The 21,835-nt window shown below is 40.9% G+C and overlaps 1 protein-coding gene across 1 annotated transcript in view; it reads left to right on the top strand.

Moving 5' to 3' along the window:
• Nucleotides 1-20,343, top strand: part of POTED (POTE ankyrin domain family member D) — an 89,172-nt gene extending 68,829 nt beyond the window's left edge. The window contains 5 exon segments of the mRNA XM_050779072.1: nucleotides 4,967-5,136; nucleotides 6,344-6,480; nucleotides 9,162-9,288; nucleotides 13,263-18,067; nucleotides 20,292-20,343. The gene's annotated coding sequence lies outside the window, so the exon portion shown is untranslated.
• Nucleotides 20,344-21,835: the final 1,492 nt, after the last annotated feature.

Genomic DNA, 21,835 nt, shown 5'->3' with positions numbered 1-21,835 from the left:
ATCCTAGTATATCTGTACCTACTAAAAACCACACTTCTGAAGCGACATGGCCAGCAGAAGCCACAGCTAGTCTGCCATGTAAAAAAGGAAAGGTCCATGTGCCCTGATGGTGCAGGAGTGAGAGGCAGAGGAATGGAGACCCCCACAGCCAGCAGCAGTGGCCCTCATCACAGCCCTCTGGGAGATATAAAAGGAGGTCAGACGGTGGACAGTAGTCTTGCCTTCGTGCTATAGAACACGTTGTTAACACCAAAAAAAGCTGATCTCTTCCAGGGGAATGTTGAAAGCTGATGCTAGCACTTGTGCTCTTTGGTTGGTTGTTTGAGATTGAGTCTTACTCTTGTTGCCCAGGCTGGAGTGCAATGCATGATCTCGGCTCACTGCAACCTCTGCCTCCTGGGTTCAAGCAATTCTCCTGCCTCAGCTGGGATTACAGGTGCCCACCACCATGCATGACTAATTTTTTATTTTTAGTAGAGATGGGATTTCGCCATGTTGGCCAGGCTGGTCTCCATCTCCTGACCTCGGCCAAAGTGTTGGGATTACAGGCGTGAGCCATTGTGCCCGGCCTGTGATTTAATTTAATTTAATCATTGCACAGCTTCAAAATGACAGCTAAGTAGCTGACATAAAAATGAAAATTCTGCGTACTTTGATGTTAGCAGGCTTCATATACAAACCAGAATGTGATTAAATTTTTTCTTAAACTGAATAATTTTCACATAGGCAGGCCATTGGCAGGCCATTCAGCATCTGGCTTATGTTTGGGCCAGGCTGGGTGCTTCATAAAAGTCTGGAGGGAAATACAGAGGCCAATTCTTCATAAGCATTAGACTCAGAAATACCTTGCTTCCCAGTGAAAAGTTTAAATTGACTTTCACGCCACCTTCATCAAACTGAGGTTGGTCAACACTTATCACCACTGCCACTGGACACTTCGACTTCCAATTTTGCTACCTGCTCTACAAAGTTACACCCCTTCCTTCCTTTCCCGCATTCTCCCTACAACCTCTTCTTTTGAGTTCATCCACTCTCTCTCATCATTGTCCATCTCTGCTTCCCAAAACCTTATATAGTACAGAAATTGACCAATCAAGATTACCATGTCAAAGAGCATCCATTTACTGAATAAGGCAGCTGGCTCCTGGGGGCAGAAAAGTGATTAGACACAGATAAAAATCATAATCCCTACTCTCCTGGACTCACTGTCCAATGGGGAGACAGACACATAAGCAAATGCAACTTGATAACTACAAGAGTCAAGTGAATTACATAATCCCGACTGGAGAAAGAGCTAATGTTATTATAAGACAGTGTGTCCAGTATTTACTCTCTAACAGATTTCCTGATTAACGTCTAGGCTTGCCAACTTGTTGCGTAAGAAAATTGGAACGTGGGGGAGGGGAAATACGTATGCTTGTTAGTATTTCAATCCGTAAATGCATAAATAATGTAACTATTAATGATATCATGTTTATTCAATAAGTTTGAACCAAAATTGAGAGTCATCTTTAGAAGAAACTGTGTATGTGTCTATGTGTGTACACATGTAGATATACAGATATTGCTTTCTGAAATTTTCAATGACTTTATGCTTCTTCTGAAGCAATTCAAGTTTAGAATTTGAAACCCATGGGTCATAGTATCTTCCTGAGTGTACTGAAGAACATTTAGATTAATTTCAGACGTGTATTTTGGTTTACATAGTGTTTTTTATCCCTGCAAATTTATTTACTGTTTTTAAAATAAATTGAGAATAACAGCAGCAACCCTGAATTGAGTGAAAGTCCTGAGAAGGGCATTGTCCAACCAGTGCATGTGCATGTTTACACTAATCTCCTGTCTGAACCTCGGAAGTGGCTGAATGAGCCTAGCAGATGATCTCTTTGGCTGTATTACAAATGATAATTTATTTTTATTTGTTTCATTCATTCATTCATTCATTCACTCATTCATTTTGAGACGGTCTCACTCTTGTCACCCGGGCTGGAGTATGGTGACATAATTATGGCTCCCTGCAGCCTTCAACTCCCAGGCTTAAGCAATCCTCCTGCCTCAGCCTCCTGAGTAACTGGGACTACAGGTGCATACCACCATGCCCAGCTAATTTTTAAAACTTTTTTTGTAGAGACTGGGTATTATGCTTCCCAGGCAGGTCTCAAACTCTTGGACTCAAGCGATCCTCCTTCCTTGGCCTCTCAAACTGCTGGGATTACAGGTTTGAGCTACTACATGTGGCCAGAAATGACATTTTAAAGCCAACTATTACCTATGCAGATATATCATGCTCTCCGGTTGTTTTATTTAAAAATAGGAATGCCTTAGGTTTATTGGCTCATTTTGTTTTATCAAAGAGTTTAAATGCAGTTGTGAATATTTCTGTTTACCCTCATAATAGCCTGAGAATTTACAATGAATATAATTATTGCCATTTTCACAAGTAGAATTAGAATGAAAAGATAAAACAGTGGAATACAGGTGTAGCTAAGAGTAGCAGAGGTAAGCCATCTATAGAATATTAAAATTTCTTCCATGTGTGTTGTTGGAAATCTATAAAACCAAAATTTTTTCGTGCCTGTAATCCCAGCACTTTGGGAGGCCAAGGTGGGCAGCTTACCTAAGGTCAGGAGTTCGAGACTAGCCTGGCCAACATGGTGAAACCCCGTCTCTACTAAAAGTACAAAAATTAGCTGGGTGTGCTGGTGGGCGCCTGTAATCCCAGCTACTCAGGAGGCTGAGGCAGGAGAATTGCTTGAACATGGGAAGTGGAGATCGCAGTGAGATGAGATTTTACCACTGTGCTCCAGCCTGGGCGACAAGACTGAGGCTTCGTTTCAAAACAGCAACAACAACAACAACAAACAACAAGAACAACAACAACAAAATCCAACATTTGCTAATACAAGCCAACTCACTAAGCTTTATGAGGCTCTCGTCCCTGCAAGTATTATCCTTTCCATGTACCCCAACATTAATGACAGCAACTGATACTAGCCATGTGACATACAATCCCAGCACATTGTTGGGCTCTGATGTTTTCTAGAAATTTTTTCTTTAAAGCTGTATTGAAATGAAGCTGTATTCCCTCAAGACCTGGTTTTTATAAACTCTATTTTTGCAGTTGAGGGAAAACAGTCTTAGGTCAGTCAATCCACTGTTGACCCAGAAATGGATTGAGGTAGGATTATTGTGAAGATGGAGAGGTGTCTGCAGCATCCTACACTCTTTCCCAGCCACTAGGTGACCATATAATTAAAATATCCTTGATATTTCTGTGTAGTTTAAGTTGTTTTTAATTCTAGAACCTCTCAATCTTCCTCTCTCCAATTTAAATGAAAAGGCATTGGAGTATCCAGAACACACTCAGCACTCAGAAGCAAAGCAAGAAAAATGGAAACATAACGGTCAATGCCCAGGTTCTCCCCCAGGATCAAATGAGGATTAATATTGAGAGTTGATTCTGAATAAGTCTTAACCTCATGAACATCTTAGTTGTTCAAAAATTTGTCATGTCAGCAAGGTGGTAACACTGAAGATTTTGTAGAGTCGAAATAGTATAGTTATGTTCTGTTGTATAAAATAGAAATGTACCACATTGATCAGAAAAAGCACACTAGCATATTCCAACAGCTTAATTTTTAAAAAGCTATGTTATATTAATAATTTAACCACATAGATCTGAGCTAGGATAAATGTTACATATTTAATTGACAATAGTTGTTTTGCGCTCTCAGAGAGCTGTAGATAGATTTTGGGATTATCAATGAAATGGTTCTGACGTTTTTTTTTTTTTGAGATGGAGTCTTGCTCTGTCACCAGGCTGGAGTGCAGTGGCACAATCTCAGCTCACTGCAACCTCTGTTCCCTGGTTCAAGTGATTCTCCTGCCTCAGCCTCCTGAATAGCTGGGATTACGGGCACACACCACCATGCCCAGCTAATTTTTGTATTTTTAATAGAGACGGGGTTTAACCATGTTGGCTAGAATGGTCTCAATCTTCTGACCTCGTGATCTGCCCGCCGCGGCCTCCCAAAGTGCTGGGATTACAGGTGTGAGCCACTGTGCCCAGCTGGTTCTGACATATTTTTAAGAAAGATTAGGCTGATGCTATGGTAACTCAAGTTATTCATGATACATGTCATCTTGTAAGTAGGAGTATTCAATATTCATGATTTTGAAGTTGTTCCAGAGTGCTATAATCACCCCACTTGACAGACTTCAGAATTTGTTGAAAACCTCTGGAAATAATTAGCAAGTTATTATCATAGGCTGTAAACAGACCTTCAAAATGCATTACATAGTATTGGCAAAACAGATTGTCAGTCTGCCAAAAGTAGTCACTTTGATTTGATTTGCCTTGAATGAAATTTTTAAAATGTAAAGCTAAAGTCTTCAGGATCACTGCACTGGGTTTCTGTGGGATAACACTGAACAGGGCTGCCGCTGAAACACCTTGGATGAGAGCCTCAAGCTCCCTGAACACAGCATCCAGCACACTACTGGGAGAATGACTGGGACTCAAAAATGTGTGCAATGAATGTACTTATGAGCTTGTTGGAGAGGAAGTAAAGAGGTTGTATGTAATTACCTCAAATTAGTACTACTACAGAATAATCAGTACTGGTAAAGTAAAAGCGCTAAAGTAGTACTAATAAAGTAGTACTAATAGCCCTACACTAGTAGTAGTAATAAAGTGGCATTGCTATTGAATCTATCCGTCTACCTACCTACCTGTCTGGATGGGAGGACACAGGATTTGACTGATAAGATTGGGCTTAGCAGTGAAAAGAGCTCATGCATACTTTGAGCAGGTATACACTCAAACTTGGTATCATGTGACTGTTCTGAATTCGAGAACCATGGCTAAAGGGTGGGAGTTTTGTTTGACTGTGTCTCACATTTTCCTTTTGGTCTATTGTCTAACACATGTTGCTAGAATTCTTTTTACTCTACCTTTTATGTACAGACAATGCTGTTACTGACGAGATCACACCCAAGCAGATCGGAGATTGGCCCAATACTTACGCCTACACCAAGGCCTTGGGAGAAATGATGGTGCAGCAGGAGAGCAGGAGCCTAACCATCGCCATCATAAGGCCCTCCATTGTGGGAGCAACGTGGCATAAGCCTTTCCCAGTAAGCCCACTTACCTGGATTCTGTGTTTTGCTTTCAAACTAAGGTTTTTCTAGCCCAATTATTTTCTGATGTCTTTCTTCTTCTTCTTCTCAGGATTTATAGCTAAGTGCAGCCAATCAAATATGAACCCATTATACTAGGGCAAAATCCGGCTTTGGGATCATGAGGGTCTTCTGGCAGTTACCCTCACTATCTTAGAGTTGGATGGAGATCTTAAATTAGCTTCTAACTACTCTAGTCTCAAAATTCCCATGGGTGATGTTTTTATATCTTGGCTTTCCCACTATAGCTTAAACAGACCAGAATGTTCTTGATGGCCAACTTGATAGTATTGCAACTAACTGCCAGGGTAAACAAGAGTTACAAAGCTCACAGAAGGATCTCAGTTTGGGAATAGTAATTTTTTTTAACCTCAGTATACTGCTGTGTCCTTCTGAAAGTACTTTGGGGGCAGATAAATTCCAGCTCCACCACTTACTGGCAATGCAACATTTTTGAGTTGTTCTTTCCATAAAACAGGACAGATAATACTTTGGAGAGTTGGTTTAATGAGACAATGTATGAGGAGAGGAGTGCTCAGACTCTAGTAAAAGGCGGGTCCCTACTAAAAAGGCTCAATTAATATTAGTCCCTTCTTCTCCTCCCATATCTCTTGTCTCCCATTATACACATTTCGACTTTTATACTGTAAGGTAAAGGGACATAATAAGGTCAGCTGAATGGCTTGGGGCTTAGGAAACAAACTCAAAAAGACATTTCCCTCTAACTACTCTTAAGCATAATCTTTCCTGTAACATCTTTAAGCAAGTCAACACACATTACTACCAATCATGTTTTCAATGTTCTCCTAAGGAGGCTAAAATCAGGACTGAGGTGGAGAAGTATGGTTGGTGAATTGCTTAGCAGATCATGATATAAGGACAAGGTCCACCGTAGCCCTTAAGATGTCACAAAACGCTGCAAAACCATTCATGGCTCCTGCTATGAACAACAATCCTGGCCAAATTTTAATTATTGGACAAAATGCAGAAAATAGCCAATGCTTTGGCATTGATCTTTGGGATCTTAATAATACTGAATTAGATAGTTCTATTAGCTGGGGTCTCAGTGCCCTTGTTTGAAATTTATTGAGATTAGACTGCAGATGTTCCAAGATAACAACAATTTTCTAAAATGTGTAACCAATGGAAATCATCTTTCTTTTAGGGTTGAGTTGATAATCGAAATGGACCTAGCCGAGTCATTATTGCGGTATATATAGGGATGAAGAAATAACTCTGAAACGTAGTGGAGGAATAGTAACAGAATTCTTAGTGCTGGCTTAGCTTCATTGATCCAAAAAGGTAAATGCTACTTTACTATCAATTGAAGCATATTATTTCAACGATTCTGGTTATAATATGAAAGCAGGATGAAACTGTTTTTTTTTTTTTTTTTTTTTTGAGATGGAGTCTCGCTCTGTGGCCCAGGCTGGAGTGCAGTGGCCAGATCTCAGCTCACTGCAAGCTCCGCCTCCCGGGTCTATGCCATTCTCCTGCCTCAGCCTCCCGAGTAGCTGGGACTACAGGCACCCGCCACCTTGCCCGGCTAGTTTTTTGTATTTTTTAGTAGAGACAGGGTTTCACTGGGTTAGCCAGGATAGTCTCGATCTCCTGACCTTGTGATCCGCCCGTCTCGGCCTCCCAAAGTGCTGGGATTACAGGTTTGAGCCACCGCGCCCGGCCAAAACTGTTTTTTTTCTTTTAGAATTTTTTTTATCACGAAAACATGTAAAGTGCTATCAATTACTATTTGAGAGTTCTATTTTGAAAAGTCTTTGAGAATTAAGGATTTCTCTTTTTTTTAAAAGAAAGAACTTTTTTAAACTTAAAAATAAAACCAGCAAAAGTCTTATAAAAATGAAGCAAGTAGCCCAAAAAATGGTTAGGGTTAGGGTTAGGGTTAGGGCTAGGGTTAGGGTTAGGGTTAGGGCTAGGGTTAGGGTTAGGGCTAGGGGCGAGGACTAGGGCTAGGGGCGAGGACTAGGGCTAGGGGCTAGGGTGATTGCAGATTCGGCTGCTCAGGGTATATAGTGTTGTGTTTATTAGCTTTCAACAATGCTAATCCCGAGTGCCAGGCTGCTCTGCGACCTTTTAGAGGGAAAGCACATTTAGTTGATGATTATATCAAGGCCTTTGATGGTATCAGAGGTAATCTGCTTAAAACTACTTTGTTGGCACAGACAATGGCAGGACTGAGAGTGGATAAAGGAAATATTCTTTTTCCTGGAGCTTATATTAACTGTGGGAAGCATGGTCATACTAAAACAGAATGTAGAAAAAAATCAGCCCACCAGATAGGGGAAGAAAGAAAACTGCTGATACTGAAATATGTCCAGATTGTGAAAAAGGAAAACATTGGGCTAATCAGTGTCACAAGATAGGAACCCGATTTTGGGAGATGCTATGAGGAGACCGTCCCAGGCCCCATTCCAAACAAGGGCATTTCCAGCTCAGACCATTCCCTCATCGCTGTACAATGTCTGTCCCCCACCACAGCCGGTAGTGCCGCAGTAGATTTATGCTGCACAAAAGCTCTGAGCCTTGTGCATGGGGAACTCCCGCAAAAAGTTCCAATAGGGTTCTGTGGACCCTTGCGACTGGGGATGATAGGATTACTTCTAGGAAGGTCTAGTTTAAATTTAAAAGGAGTACAAATACATACAGGAGTCATTGATTTAGGTTACAGTGGGGAAATTCGAACTGTTATATCTACGTCTGTTCCCTGGAAACAGAGCCAGGAGAGCGTATAGCACAGCTCCTGATTATGCCATATGTGGAATTGGGGAAAAGTGAAATTAAATGAACAGGAAGATTTGGAAGCACAAATAAACAAGGCACAGCAGCTTATTGGGTGAATCAAATTACTGTTAAATGTCTTACCTGTGAAATAACTATTCAGGGAAAGAAATTTAAAGATGTGGTAGATACAGGAGCAGACACTTCAATCATTTCTCTGTAACATTGGTGATCCGCATGGCCAATTCAATTTAACATAGTTTAATTTAACATAGTTGGAGTCAGTAAATCCCCTGAAGTATATCGAAGTAGTTACGTTTTGCATTGTGAAGGGTCTGATGTACAACTTGGGACTATTCAGCTGGTTATAACTTCTATACCTATAAATTTATGGGGGAGAGATTTATTACAACAATAGGGAGCACAAGTTCTAATTCCAGAACAATTATATAGCCCCCAAAGTCAACATATGATGCATTAAATAGGGTATGTCCCTGGTATGGGACTAGGAAAAAATTTGCAAGGTTTGAAAGAACTGCTTAAGTGGAAAGACAAAGTTCCCGTCAAGGTTTAGGATATCATTTTTGATGGTGCCCATCATTAAGCCTCCAGAACCTATACCTTTAAAATGCTATCTATCCAAATTGGCTAGAACAATGGCTGCTGAGTAAAGAGAAACTGCAGGCTTTAGAGGACTTGGTTACTAAACAATTTTCGATAATCATTTTCCTAAAACAAAACTGTTTCGATTTTTGAAATTAACGAATTGGATTCTCACTAAAATAACTAAATTTAAACCAATTGAAGGTGTGAGAATGTTTTTACAGATGGGTCTAGTAATGTTAAAGCTTCTTATTCTGGCTCAAAATGTAAAGATTTTCAGACGCCCTATACTTCAGCTCAAAAAGCAGAGCTTTTAGCTGTAATTGAGGTATTGAATGATTTTGATATGCCTATTAATGTGGTTTCTGTTCTTCATATGTGGTTCATTCCACAGAATTAAATGAAAATGCTCAGTTACAATTTCATACAGATGAACAACTGATGACTTTATTTATCCAATTGCAAACAGCAGTTAGGAGTAGAATGCCCCCTTTTTACATCACTCACATTAGGGCTCATACACCTCTTCTAGGACCTTTGACTGCAGGGAATCAAATGGCTGATCGCCTAGTTGCTACTGCCATATCTAATGCTAGACAGTTTCACAATTTAACCCATGTTAATACCTCTGGTCTCAAATGCAGATGCAGCATTACGTGGAAAGAAGCTAAAGCTGGGCGGTTCCAAGATGGCCGAATAGGAATAGCTCTAGGCTACAACTCCCAGCGTGAGCGACACAGAAGACGGGTGATTTCTGCATTTCCAACTGAGGTACTGGGTTCATCTCACTGGGGCGCATTGGATAGTGGATGCTGGACAGTGGGTGCAGTCTACTGAGCGAGAGCCAAAGCAGGGTGAGGTGTTGCCTCACCCAGGAAGTGCAAGGGGTAAGGGAATTCCCTTTTCTAGCCAAGGGAAACCCTGACACACAACACCTGGAAATTCGGGTCACTCCCACCCTAATACTGTGCTTTTCCAAGGGTTTTAACAAGCTGCACACTAGGAGATTATATCCCGCACCTATCTTGGAGGGTTCCATGCCCACAGAGCTTCGCTCATTGATAGCACAGCAGTCTGAGATCTAACTGCAAGATGGCAGTGAGGCTGGGGGAACAGTGCCCACCATTGCTGAGGCTTGAGTAGGTAAACAAAGCGACCGGGGAGCTCGAACTGGGTGGAGCCCACTGCAGCTCAAGGAGGCCTGTCTGCCTCTGTAGACTCCACCTCTGGGGATAGGGTATAGCCAAACAAAAGTCTACAGAAAGCTCTGCAGATTTAAATGTCCCTGTCTGACAGCTTTGAAGAGAGTAGTGGTTCTCCCAGCACGGAGTTTGAAATCTGAGAATGGACAGACTGCTTCCTCAAGTGGGTCCTTGACCCCCGAGTAGCCTCACTGGGAGGCATCCCCCAGTAGGGGCTGACTGATTCCTCACACAGCCAGGTGCCCCCCTGAGATGAAGCATCCAGAGGAGCGATCAGGTAGCAACATTTGCTGTTCAGCAATATTCACCATTCTGCAGCCTTCGTGGCTGATACCCAGGCAAACAGGGTCTGGAGTGGACCTCCAGCAAACTCCAACAGACCTGCAGCTGAGGATCCTGTTAGAAGGAAAACTAACAAACAGAAAGGACATCCACACCAAAGCCCCATCTGTACATCACCATCATCAAAGACCAAAGGTAGATAAAACCGCCAAGATGGGGGAAAAACAGAGCAGAAAAGCTGAAAATTCTAAAAATCAGAGCACCTCTCCCCCTCCAAAGGATTGCAGCTCCTCACCAGCAATGGAACAAAGCTAGATGGAGAATGACTTTGATGAGTTGAGAGAAGAAGGCTTCAGATGATCAAACTTCTCCGAGCTAAAGGAGGAAGTTCGAACCCATTGCAAAGAAGCTTAAAACCTTGAAAAAAGATTAAACGAATGGTTAACTAGAATAACCAATGTAGAGAAGTCCTTAAATGACCTGATAGAGCTGAAAACCATGGCATGAGAACTACGTGACAAATGCACAAACTTCAGTAACCGATTCGATCAACTGGAAGAAAGGGTATCAGTGATTGAAGATCAAATGAATGAAATGAAGTGAGAAGAGAAGTTTAGAGGAAAAAGAGTAAAAAGAAATGAATAAAGCCTCCAAGAAATAGGGGAGTATATGAAAAGACCAAATCTATGTCTGATTGGTATACCTGAAAGTGACGGGGAGAATGGAACCAAGTTGGAAAGCACTCTGCAGGATATTATCCAGGAGAACCTCCCCAACCTAGCAAGGCAGGCCAACATTCAAATTCAGGAAATACAGAGAACGCCACAAAGATACTCCTCAAGAAGAGCAACTCCAAGACACATAATTGTCAGATTCACCAGAGTTGAAATGAAGGAAAAAATGTTAAGGGCAGCCAGAGAGCAAGGTCGGGTTACCCACAAAGGGAAGCCCATCAGACTAACAGCGGATCTCTCAGCAGAAACTCTACAAGCCAGAAGAGAGTGGGGGCCAATATTTAACATTCTTTTTTTTTTTTTGAGACGGAGTCTCGCTCTGTCACCCAGGCTGGAGTGTAATGGCCGGATCTCAGCTCACTGCAAGCTCCGCCTCCCGGGTTCACGCCATTCTCCTGCCTCAGCCTCCTGAGTAGCTGGGACTACAGGCGCCTGCCACCTCGCCCGGCTAGTTTTTTGTATTTTTTAGTAGAGACGGGGTTTCACCGTGTTAACCAGGCTGGTCTCAAACTCCTGACCTGGTGATCCACCCGTCTCGGCCTCCCAAAGTGCTGGGATTACAGGCTTGAGCCACCGCGCCCGGCCAACATTCTTAAAGAAAAGAATTTTCAACCCAGAATTTCATATCCAGCCAAGCTAAGTTTTAAGTGAAGGAGAAATAAAATCCTTTACAGACAAACAAATGCTGAGAGATTTTGTCACCACCAGGCCTGCCCTACAAGAGCTCCTGAAGGAAGCACTAAACATGGAAAGGAACAACTGGTACCACCCCCTGTAAAAACATGCCAAAATGTAAAGACTGTCAATGCTAGGAAGAAATTGCATCAACTAATGAGCAAAATAACCAGCTAACATCATAATGACAGCATCAAATTCACACATAACAATATTAACCTTCAATGTAAATGGGTTTAATGCTCCAATTAAAAGACACAGACTGGCAAATTGGATAAAGTGTCAAGACCCATCAGTATGCTCCATTCAGGAGACCCATCTTATGTGCAGAGACACACATAGGCTCAGAATAAAGGGATGGAGGAAGATTTATCAAGCAAAAGAAAAACAAAAAAAAGGGGTTGCAATCCTAGTCTCTGATAAAACAAACTTTAAACCAACAAAGATCAAAAGAGACAAGGCCATTACATATGGTAAAAGGATCAATTCAATAAGAAGAGCTAACTCTCCTAAATATATATGCACCCAATACAGGAGCATCCAGATTCATAATTCCCAAACAGTATAATTGTGAATTAGTGATGAACATATTTTTGAAAATTATTTAAAAGATTCAAGCAAGCACCCAGGTTTGAGAGCCATTGACACAAGGCAATCCTGTCACTCACAGATGAAGCTGCTAAGACATCCAGATCAGTCAGACCTGACAGTCACTGCACACTGGCGGATGTGCCAGGGGTACTGCTGGTTGTTATGACCACCATCTTTTCTCATTGGTCAGTGGCCATCCTTTGTCCATAATGATGGTTAGTGTCTATGATCAAAATTTCAAATACAATTATATTTTGCAGCTAATAAGTGGTAACATTGAATTAGCACTAAGAATCTTCCTGCCATGAAGTCAGTTGTGTGTTGTCTGCATTCCCTGACCCTCACCTTTTGTGTAAAGTTTTCTTTATTACCTGATGAATAGAACAAAACTTGTTTGTGCTCATTAAACAGGTAATTCATGTTTTTAAAAGATAAGCATTATCTTTCCTTTATCACTTCTAATAATTCAACTCTGTAGTCCTGATCAGTGTGGCTTACAAACTGGAAGACAAAAGACATTTTTAAAAACCTAATAGCTAAGTTACTTTTTGAAGCTATTAATATTGCTAAAATTATTGCTATAGAAAAGAGAAAAAAACATGCTGAACAGAACTCTGTGCTTAGAGATTTCTCCTGAAAAAATCACATGTTATTTCTTCTCACCTCCATATGCAAAAAAAAAGAGAGAGGAAAAAAAAAAGCTATGTGCTCATGCAAAAATTTTAGTAGGTGGGTTAGAATAGTCAGAGTGCATTCATAAAAACTGAACTGAAAATATTTGGACAACAGCACCAATGACTATCGTGAATGCCAACATGCATCCCTAACAACCCCGTGCTGTTACTCTCCAAACTTTCTATGTCTTGCAAAGTATTAGAACTTCCTATCTGAAGCCATACCACTCAGAGGGACTGCAAAATATATAAAGACATCTCCTTTAGGATGTCATTAGAGAATTCAAGGGAAAAAAGTTAAATAATTTAATAAGTGCTTTTGGGTACATCTATTTAGCAGTAGGGGGTAAGATTAGAGATAGATCGTAAAGATAATAGTACGGTTAGGGTTAGGAGTAGGGTCTGGGTCAGAGTCAGGGCCGGAAGTATGGTTAGAGGTGGGGTCATGGTCAGGGTCAAGATCAGAGTCAGGGTCAAAGTCAGGGTCAGAATTAGGGACCAGGGTAGGGATCAGGGTTTAGGGTCAGGGTTAAAGTCTAGAGACAGGATTGGGGTTAGGATTAGAACCAGAGCTTTGTTCTCCTCAGGACCCACCCAAGAAGAGGCCATGGCTTTGGAGCACCTGTTAGTGTGTTCACAGTGAAGACCAGAGTTTTGTTGTCCTCAAGACTGACCTGGGGAGATGTGGCTGCGGGCTAGTGAGGAAGGTGAGGCAAAAGCTTCCTGTCTGTTACCCGGGTGCTAAAGGGAGATCTGCCATGGGCTTTACTTCACACGTTATATTCTGCAAGTCTTGTTTTACAAAAGCATCCCTTCCTCGAGGCTTTGGTTGCTCATCATCACAGCGTGTCATAACACATTATAAGATTTGGTTGTGCTTCAGCAGGGAGATCTTGGTATAGAGAAAGGAGAAATGCTTAGAGCCACTATCAGGACAGTTGGGATAAAAGCTGGAGATGGGCAGAGGCTGGAGGAAACATGTGCACCCTCTGTAAACACTTTTATTCATGTTTTCATTGCTCATTTTTCTTACAGTGTTAAATTAGTAAAAATATTGAAAAATTGAAAAGTAGGCATATTAAAACTTGCAACATTATTATTATTATTATTATTTTGAGATGGAGTCTCGCTCTGTCGCCTGGGCTGAAGTGCAGTGGCCGGATCTCAGCTCACTGCAAGTTTTGCCTTCCGGGTTTACGCCATTCTCCTGCCTCAGCCTCCCGAGTAGCTGGGACTACAGGCACCTGCCACCTCGCCCGGCTAGTTTTTTTTTGTATTTTTTAGTAGAGATGGGGTTTCACCGTGTTAGCCAGGATGGTCTCGATCTCCTGACCTTGTGATCCGCCTGTCTCGGCCTTCCAAAGTGCTGGGATTACAGGCTTGAGCCACCGCGCCCGGCCAACTTGCAACATTATTTAAGTTTAAATATGTTATTTGTACCTCATCATTTTTTATTTTGTTGAGAAAGTCTAAGGTTAATTGGCAGCATATTTTTAATAGTATATAGAATAATATCTGTTTTATAAACATTGATATCCTACATTACATGTGTGAACCCTGAAAATCTGAGACCGGTCTGAGATTTTTTAGGGAGTTCATTTTGCCAAGTTTGAGGATGCGCCCCTGATGCCTCCGCAGGAGGTCCCGACAACATGGGCCCAAGGTGGTCGGGGCCCAGCTTGGTTTTACACACTTTAGGGAGACATGAAACATCAATCAGTATGTGAAAGATGTACCTTGGTTCAGTCCAGAAAGGTGAGACAACTTGAAGAGAAGGCCAGACAGGGAGCTTCCAGGTCATAGGTAGGTAAGAGACAAATAGTTTCATTCTTTTGAGTTGCTGGTTACCCTCTCCCGATGAGGCACTCAGATACGCATTTCTCTCAGTGAGCAGACGGGTGACTTTGGACAGAATGGGAGGCAGGTTTGCCCCCAGCAGCCCCAGCTTGACTTTTCGTTTTAGCTTAGTGATTTTGGGTCCCCAAGGTTGATTTTCCTTTCATAAGGTCTTACATGTTTTCCTATGAGCATTGAGTATTCATTGTGTATTTTATTACACAAGGCACGGATTTTTAAAAAATCATCAACTTCATGACTAGCTCTATAGACATAACTACATAGAGGTTCAACTAAATTTGGAAACATTCCAGAGTTTTGGTTTCTAATACTTCTTTGTGATTCTTTAAAAGGTAAAGTATTTTTTTTCCCATAAAGCATAGTAACATCTGAAATCACCCGTAGAGTGTCCTGCCATTTTTTTTCTCTAGTTTCCCCATTTTCTGCAAAGCCTCATTGAGGAAATTGACTTTGAATATCCTTTTACACTCTTCTGTTTTAGAAAGCTTTGTGGTAAAACATTGAATCTTCATGGTCACAAGTTCTGCTCACATTCTTTCTTTCTTTGAATATTTTTTTTCCCAGTGGCCAATATTTGACTCTGTTGTATTACGGCTAAAAGGTAGGCATGGAACAAAATAAAGACAAGAAGTCTTTGGAAGAAGTGATCCAGTCACAATGAATCAATTTGCCTTTGGAACATATATTTAGAAAGTCACTCTTTTGAAAATATTTAGTCATGAATTGAAACAGAGTCTGGTAGGTTTGTTTTTTTTCCTGGTCTAAGGTGAACAGCATTTTAGAGAATGAACCCAGGACATAACCACAGCACAAGAAAAAAAATGATAAATAAATTTACACATATGTGTTACCACTGTAACAGAAAACATGTAAAGAACATTTATTTTGATTTATATATCAGTCTGCATTATTTAAATTTTTTTGTGTCGTAAATGCTCTTATTTAAAAAACAGGACTAGTTAACAGTGTCAATTACTAGCAATTCATGGTATAAATAATTAAAGAAGTGTTTGAAAAATATAACAATGTTTTAAATACAGTTATATTTTATAGCAGTTTTTGACTTACACAGAAATTGCAAAAAAGAAAAATTGCAGAGATTTCCCTTGTAGCTTCAAGCTACTTTCCTCTCTTATTAACATCTTCTGTCAGTGTGTCTCACATGGCTTATTCATATCTTACATAATGTCTCACAGTTAATGAGCAAATACTGATAGACTAGCATTAACTAAAATTCATATTTCATTTGGATTCCCTTAGTTCCATCTTACCCTGACCCATCCAGGACCCCTCATGACATGTAGTCATCACGTAGGTGGCTCCTGGATGTGACAGTGTGTCCGGCTTTCCATCTCATGATGACCTTGACAGTATTGAGGAGGATTGGTCAGGAATTTTGTAGAATGTGTCCCCCATTGTGATTAAACATGGAATTTTTCTTATAATTATACTGAGATTCTGGGTCTGGAAGAAGTAGATCACAGAGGTGAAGTGCTACTCTTGTCACTTCATTTTCTCAAGGTGAACTGTTGCCTTTGATGTTCACTTGGATTGTTCGGCAGAGCTAGATTTCTCCACTGTGCATTATTTTTCCGCCTTGTCCCTACTACTGCACGTGTTCTTTCGGAGCGAGTCACTATGCGGAGCCCACACAGAGTGAGGAGCTCCACCTTCTTGATGGCTGTCTACCTCAATTATTTGGAATTCTTTTGCAAAGGAGATTTCTATTCAACTCCATTTGCTTATTCACCTATGTATACAAACACAGACACCTAGATAATTACTTAAAGCTTTAGTTACTATTCAGCACTACAGCATTATGTTGCACAATTCATTCCTGTGTTGGTCATGGGTAGCTCTTTTTATTGGCTCCTGTTTTCTTTTAATAAAAGAATTAATTTTTATTTATTTTTATTACATATTTTAATTTTTTTTCGTACATTCTGATACCTCAAGATTATCCTGGCTCATATATTTACTGTCCCATTTCTGGTACCAGACATTTCTTCAAAGAGCCTGATTCCTTTGAGAATGGTAGGAAAACTTACATCTGACTACTGAATGAGCACATTGTATCTTGTCCGTCCTTAGCAATGCTAGGAAGTATATGTGTGCATCTAACAGACCTATACACCCCTAATTTTAAAGGTTTCTATGTAGAACTGTATGTATCTATATTAAACCAAGTGTAAGTTTATGTTGATGTTTCAACCTCTGATCTACTATCACATGAATCATTCTAGCCTTCTCCCCTTGCTAATTTGTAACCTCCCACTTCAACAGTGAGAGACCTGTTTCCTACCATCTGCAACTTATGTAAGTCATTCTTTTATTCCAGATACAGATACTGTGGTTTTACAATTGTTCACAATTACTCCTGTTGGAAAGAACTTTATAAAATGGAATCCAGTGATGAAGTGTAGTCCATTTGCCTTCAGCCTACAGAATCTATTCATTTTTGAAGTGATTAGGTCAACACCATTTTCCCTACACCTTCATCGAGTTTTTTCCTACATTTGTGTCTTAGTCCATTTTGTGCTTCTGTAACAGAATACCTGAGGCTGGGTAATTTATAAGTAAAAAAGGTCCATTTGGCTCACAATACTGGTGGCTGGAATGTCTGAGATTGGGCAGTTGCATCTGGTGGAGTCTCAGTCTTTTTCACCTCATGGTGCAAAGTGGAAGGGGAGCAAGGGGTGCACCAGAGATCACATAGCAAGAGCGACAGCAGGAGAGACGCCAAGGGACCCAGACTCTTGTTAACTACCTACTCCTGCAGGAATTAATCCATTCCTGTGAGAGCAGAACTCACTCATCCCCATGGAGGACATTAACCTATTCATGAGGGATCCGTCCTCATGACCCAAACACCTTCCACTAGGCCCCACCGCCCCACACTGCCACATTGGGGGTCAAATTTCAACACGAGTTTTTGCAGGGACAAACCACATCCAAACCTTAGTAATTTGTAGCATAGTTAAATTATTTTTCACATAATGTATTCTGTCCTGGGATACTCCACATCCTGAATAATTTTATTTAATTTGAATAGAGTTTGGCTTACCCATTTGGCTGTAAAATTCTGCGTATTTTGACAAATGCGTAGTGGCAGGTATCCACTATTAAAGTATCATACGGAGTGCTTCAAATCCCCACCCCATGGAGCCCATGGCTTCCCATCTGTGTAGTTTGCCTTCTCCAGAATCTCATTAAATGAAGTCACACTGTGTGTATTCTCCTCAGATTGTCTTCTTCCAGTTAGCAATGTGCATGCAAGATTCACTCATGTCTTTGTGTGAGTTGATAGCTTGTTCCTTTCTACGGCTAAATAATATTCCATTGCATGAATGTACCACAGTTGGTTATGCATTTTGGGGAACAAAACCTTCCTCTTCTAACTTTGTTCCAGGGTTGGAGACCTTCAAATTAACTGACAATAGATACATTAATAGGAGAGGCAGTATTTGGCTTCTTATTCCACAAGTATCATTATGGGACAAAATTCATCAGATGGCAGGATCCAGTTTACAAACAGGTAAAACTAGCCCAAAGACAAGAAACTAGACTAGAATCTGATAACCCACAAGGGATATAGATTTCCTTTTATTTAAATTTTTTATTATACTTTAAGTTCTAGGGTACATGTGCACAACGTCCAGGTTTGTTACGTAGGTATACATGTGCCATCTTGGTTTGCTGCACCCATCTACTTGTCATTTACGTTACGTATAGTTTTCCTCAAAAAAGTTTTTTTTTGAGACAGGGTCTGGCTCTGGGCCCAGGCTGGAGTGCAAAGGTGCAATCTCAGCTCACTGCAACCTCTACCTCCTGGGTGCAAGCCATCTTCCCTCCTCAGCCTCCTGATTAGCTGAGACTACAGGCACCTGCCATCATGCCCATCTAATTTTTCTATTTTTAGTAGACATGAGGTTTCACCATGTTGCCCAGGCTGGTCTTGAACTCCTGGCCTCCCAAAGTGCTGGAATTATAGGCATGTGCCCCCACGCCTGTCCGACTTAGTTTTCCATTGAAACATAAAATTTATCTCTGTAGTAACCATCTATTTTTGATCATAGATAATCAAAGTAAGATTATTCTTGTTTCAAAAATAAGTCTAGCCTTGTTAGATTGTGCCTGATCATTTATGTAAGTTTAGTAAGAACAAGAGCTGACCACATAGATACTTTCAAGCTTCCTTGCTGCAAGTTTTCATACAGGATCTCAGATTGGACTTTTAAAGGCCTTATTGAGGCTAAAAGCCAAGCCAAGAACATACTATCAAATTTCAGCTGCAGACCTTACAGCTTTGTGTGAATTCCTCTCTACTTGAGGCCCTCAAAATAGCCCCAAATTCCTGGGCCTACAAGGAAATGACCTTCCTTACTAATCTGTAAGGCTGTGAACCCCATAATCTAGGTATCAGACTGGCTTTTCTCAGAGTGCTTTGTAAGCGTTGACTCCATAAAAGTCAACCTTAGTTCCTTACAATTGCTGGTTATAACCGGTCTGAGGTACATTTCCTAAATATGGTATTTCAGTAAAAGCCTTGATAATATAGCCAAAGTTTCCAATTATGTCCTGTTACAAGGTGAACAGATTCTTTTTTTTTTGTTTTTTTTTTTTTTTTTTTTTTTTTTTGAGCCGGAGTCTCACTCTGTAGCCCAGGCTGGAGTGCAGTGGCCGGATCTCAGCTCACTGCAAGCTCCGCCTCCCGAGTTCAGGCCATTCTCCTGCCTCAGCCTCCCGAGTAGCTGGGAATACAGGCGCCCACCACCTCGCCCGGCTAGTTTTTTGTATTTTTTTTTAGTAGAGACGGGGTTTCACCGTATTAGCCAGGATGGTCTCGATCTCCTGACCTCGTGATCCGCCCGTCTCGGCCTCCCAAAGTGCTGGGATTCAGGCTTGAGCCACCGTGCCCGGCCAAGATGAACAGATTCTTACTGGACTTTTGCTAACAACTATATTGTCATGAAAGTAAGAGTATTCAGTAAGAATTTCAAAATTCTAGAGAAATCAGGTGGGGAAAAAAAGATAAATGCTCCTTTTCTGTTTACAAAAGCATAATCTACTAAAATTGTTGTGAGTTAGCTTGAGAGTGGCCAGGTGTGGTGTGTAATCCCTGCACTTTGGGAGTCCGAGATAGGCGGATCACGAGGTCAGGAGATCGAGACCATCCTGGCTAACAAGGTGAAACCCCGTCTCTACTAAAAAATACAAGAAATTAGCCGGCGTGGTGGCGGGCGCCTATAGTCCCAGCTACTCGGGAGGCTGAGGCAGGAGAATGGTGTAAACCCGGGAGGCGGAGCTTGCAGTGAGCTGAGAACGGGCCTCTGCACTCCAGCCTGGGCGACAGAGCGAGACTCCGTCTCAAAAAAACAAAAACAAAAACAAAACAAAAAAGCGAGTTAACTTAAGAGAAAGAGATTTCTTTTTTTTCTTTTTCTTTTTTTTTGAGACTGAGTGTTGCTCCGTCTCAATTTCTCAGTGTGGTAGGCAAAAACATGTTTATTAACAGGCCAGAATACCTAGTTTCTCTGTAAAAATAAGAAGCCAAAAGTATATAAACTTGGATTACTTATGTTCAGTAATTAATTTTGTAGTACTGTATCTTATTTATAAATGATTAGATATTTAATGGAAATATTTTACTTAGCTTAACTTTAAGGTTAAAAATTACCAAAAGTATTTTGGAAACTACTATTAAGCAGATTTAGTGTAAAAAACTTATTATTGAAATAATGTTTTTCGCTTTTCACAAGATGGCATCAAAAATTAAGGAAGCTCCTGCCCCTCCTAAAGCCCAAGCCAAAACAGAGGCTTTAAAGGCCAAGAAGGCAGTGTTGAAATGTGTCCACAGCCTCCCAAAAAAAGATCTGCACCTCACCCACTTTCCAGGGTCGCAAGACACTGCGACTCCGGAGGCAGCTCAGATATCCTGGGAAGAGCGCCCCCGGAGTAACAAGCTTGACCACCATGCTATCATCAAGTTTCCACTGACCACTGAGTCAGCCATGAGGAAGATAGAAGACAACAACACGCTTGTGTTCACTGTCGATGTTAGAGCCAACAAGCACCGGATCAAACAGACTGTGAAGAATCTCTGGGATGTGGATGTGGCCATGGTCAACATCCTGATTCGGACTGATGGAGAGAAGGAGGCATATGTTCAACTGGCTTCTGATTACGATGCTTTGGATGTTGCCAACAAACTTGGGATCATCTAAACTGAGTTCAGCTGGCTCATTCTAAGTAGATGTATATCTTTTCACCATAAAGGAAATAATGTTTTTCATAAGAATGACAACTTAAAATCTTAAAGCTTGTAGATTTGATTCTAATTATCTAGTAAGTATAATATTAGTTTCTTGTAAGCACTCAAGCAGAATAGAAACTTGTTTGTTGGCCGGGCATGGTGACTCACACCTGTAATCCCAGCACTTTGGGAGGCCGAGGCAGGCGGATCACGAGGTCAGGAGATCAAGACCATCCTGGCTAACACTGTGGAACCCTGTCTCTACTAAAAATACAAAATTAGCTGGGCGTGGTGGCAGGTGCCTGTAGTCCTGGTTACTCGGGAGGCTGAGGCAGGAGAATGGCCTGAACCCAGGAGGCGGAACTTGCAGTGAGCCGAGATCGCACCACTGTACCCCAGCCTGGGTGACAGAGAGACACTACATCTCAAAAAAAAAAAAAAAAAAAAAAAAAAAAAAAAAAAAAAAAAAAACTTGTTTGTTTTATATTTAATGTAACTCCTCTGAAGACATAGTTGTTTTATTACACAAAAAATGTGAAATATATCTTATTTAACTAAGTTGTATCCAAATCGTGTTAACTTGAAAAACATTTGGATCGGTTCTTACATTTCTAGGAGTTTGGGGAATATTTATTTATCAATGATTATTTTTTTTCCAATCTAAGTTAGAATAGAACACTTTTAGAGGATTTTATAAATGAATTTTGCAGTGCTAGAGTTAAGAAAAGTCACATATACAGAACATACATTAATAGACATACAAACACAAATAGAGATCTCATAGCTTTCGTCTTGAAATTTTAGCCACGAATCAGACATAAATATTCTGATGGTTAATTTTAGGTGTCTGCTTGATTGGATTAAGAGATACTAACATAGCTGGTAAAGCACAGTTTCTGGGCATAAGTGTGAGGGTGTTTCTGGAAGACACTGAGATACTATGGAAGATCCACCCTGACCCAATGTGGATGGGCACTGATACGGTTTGACTGTGTCGCCAGCCAGATCTCATCTTGAATTGTAGTTCCTATAATCCTTACATGTTGTGGG

This window comes from Macaca thibetana, chromosome 2 (assembly GCF_024542745.1).
Source record: "Macaca thibetana thibetana isolate TM-01 chromosome 2, ASM2454274v1, whole genome shotgun sequence".
NCBI classification, from domain to species: domain Eukaryota; kingdom Metazoa; phylum Chordata; class Mammalia; order Primates; family Cercopithecidae; genus Macaca; species Macaca thibetana.
This window is presented reverse-complemented; position numbering and strand designations above follow the sequence as displayed.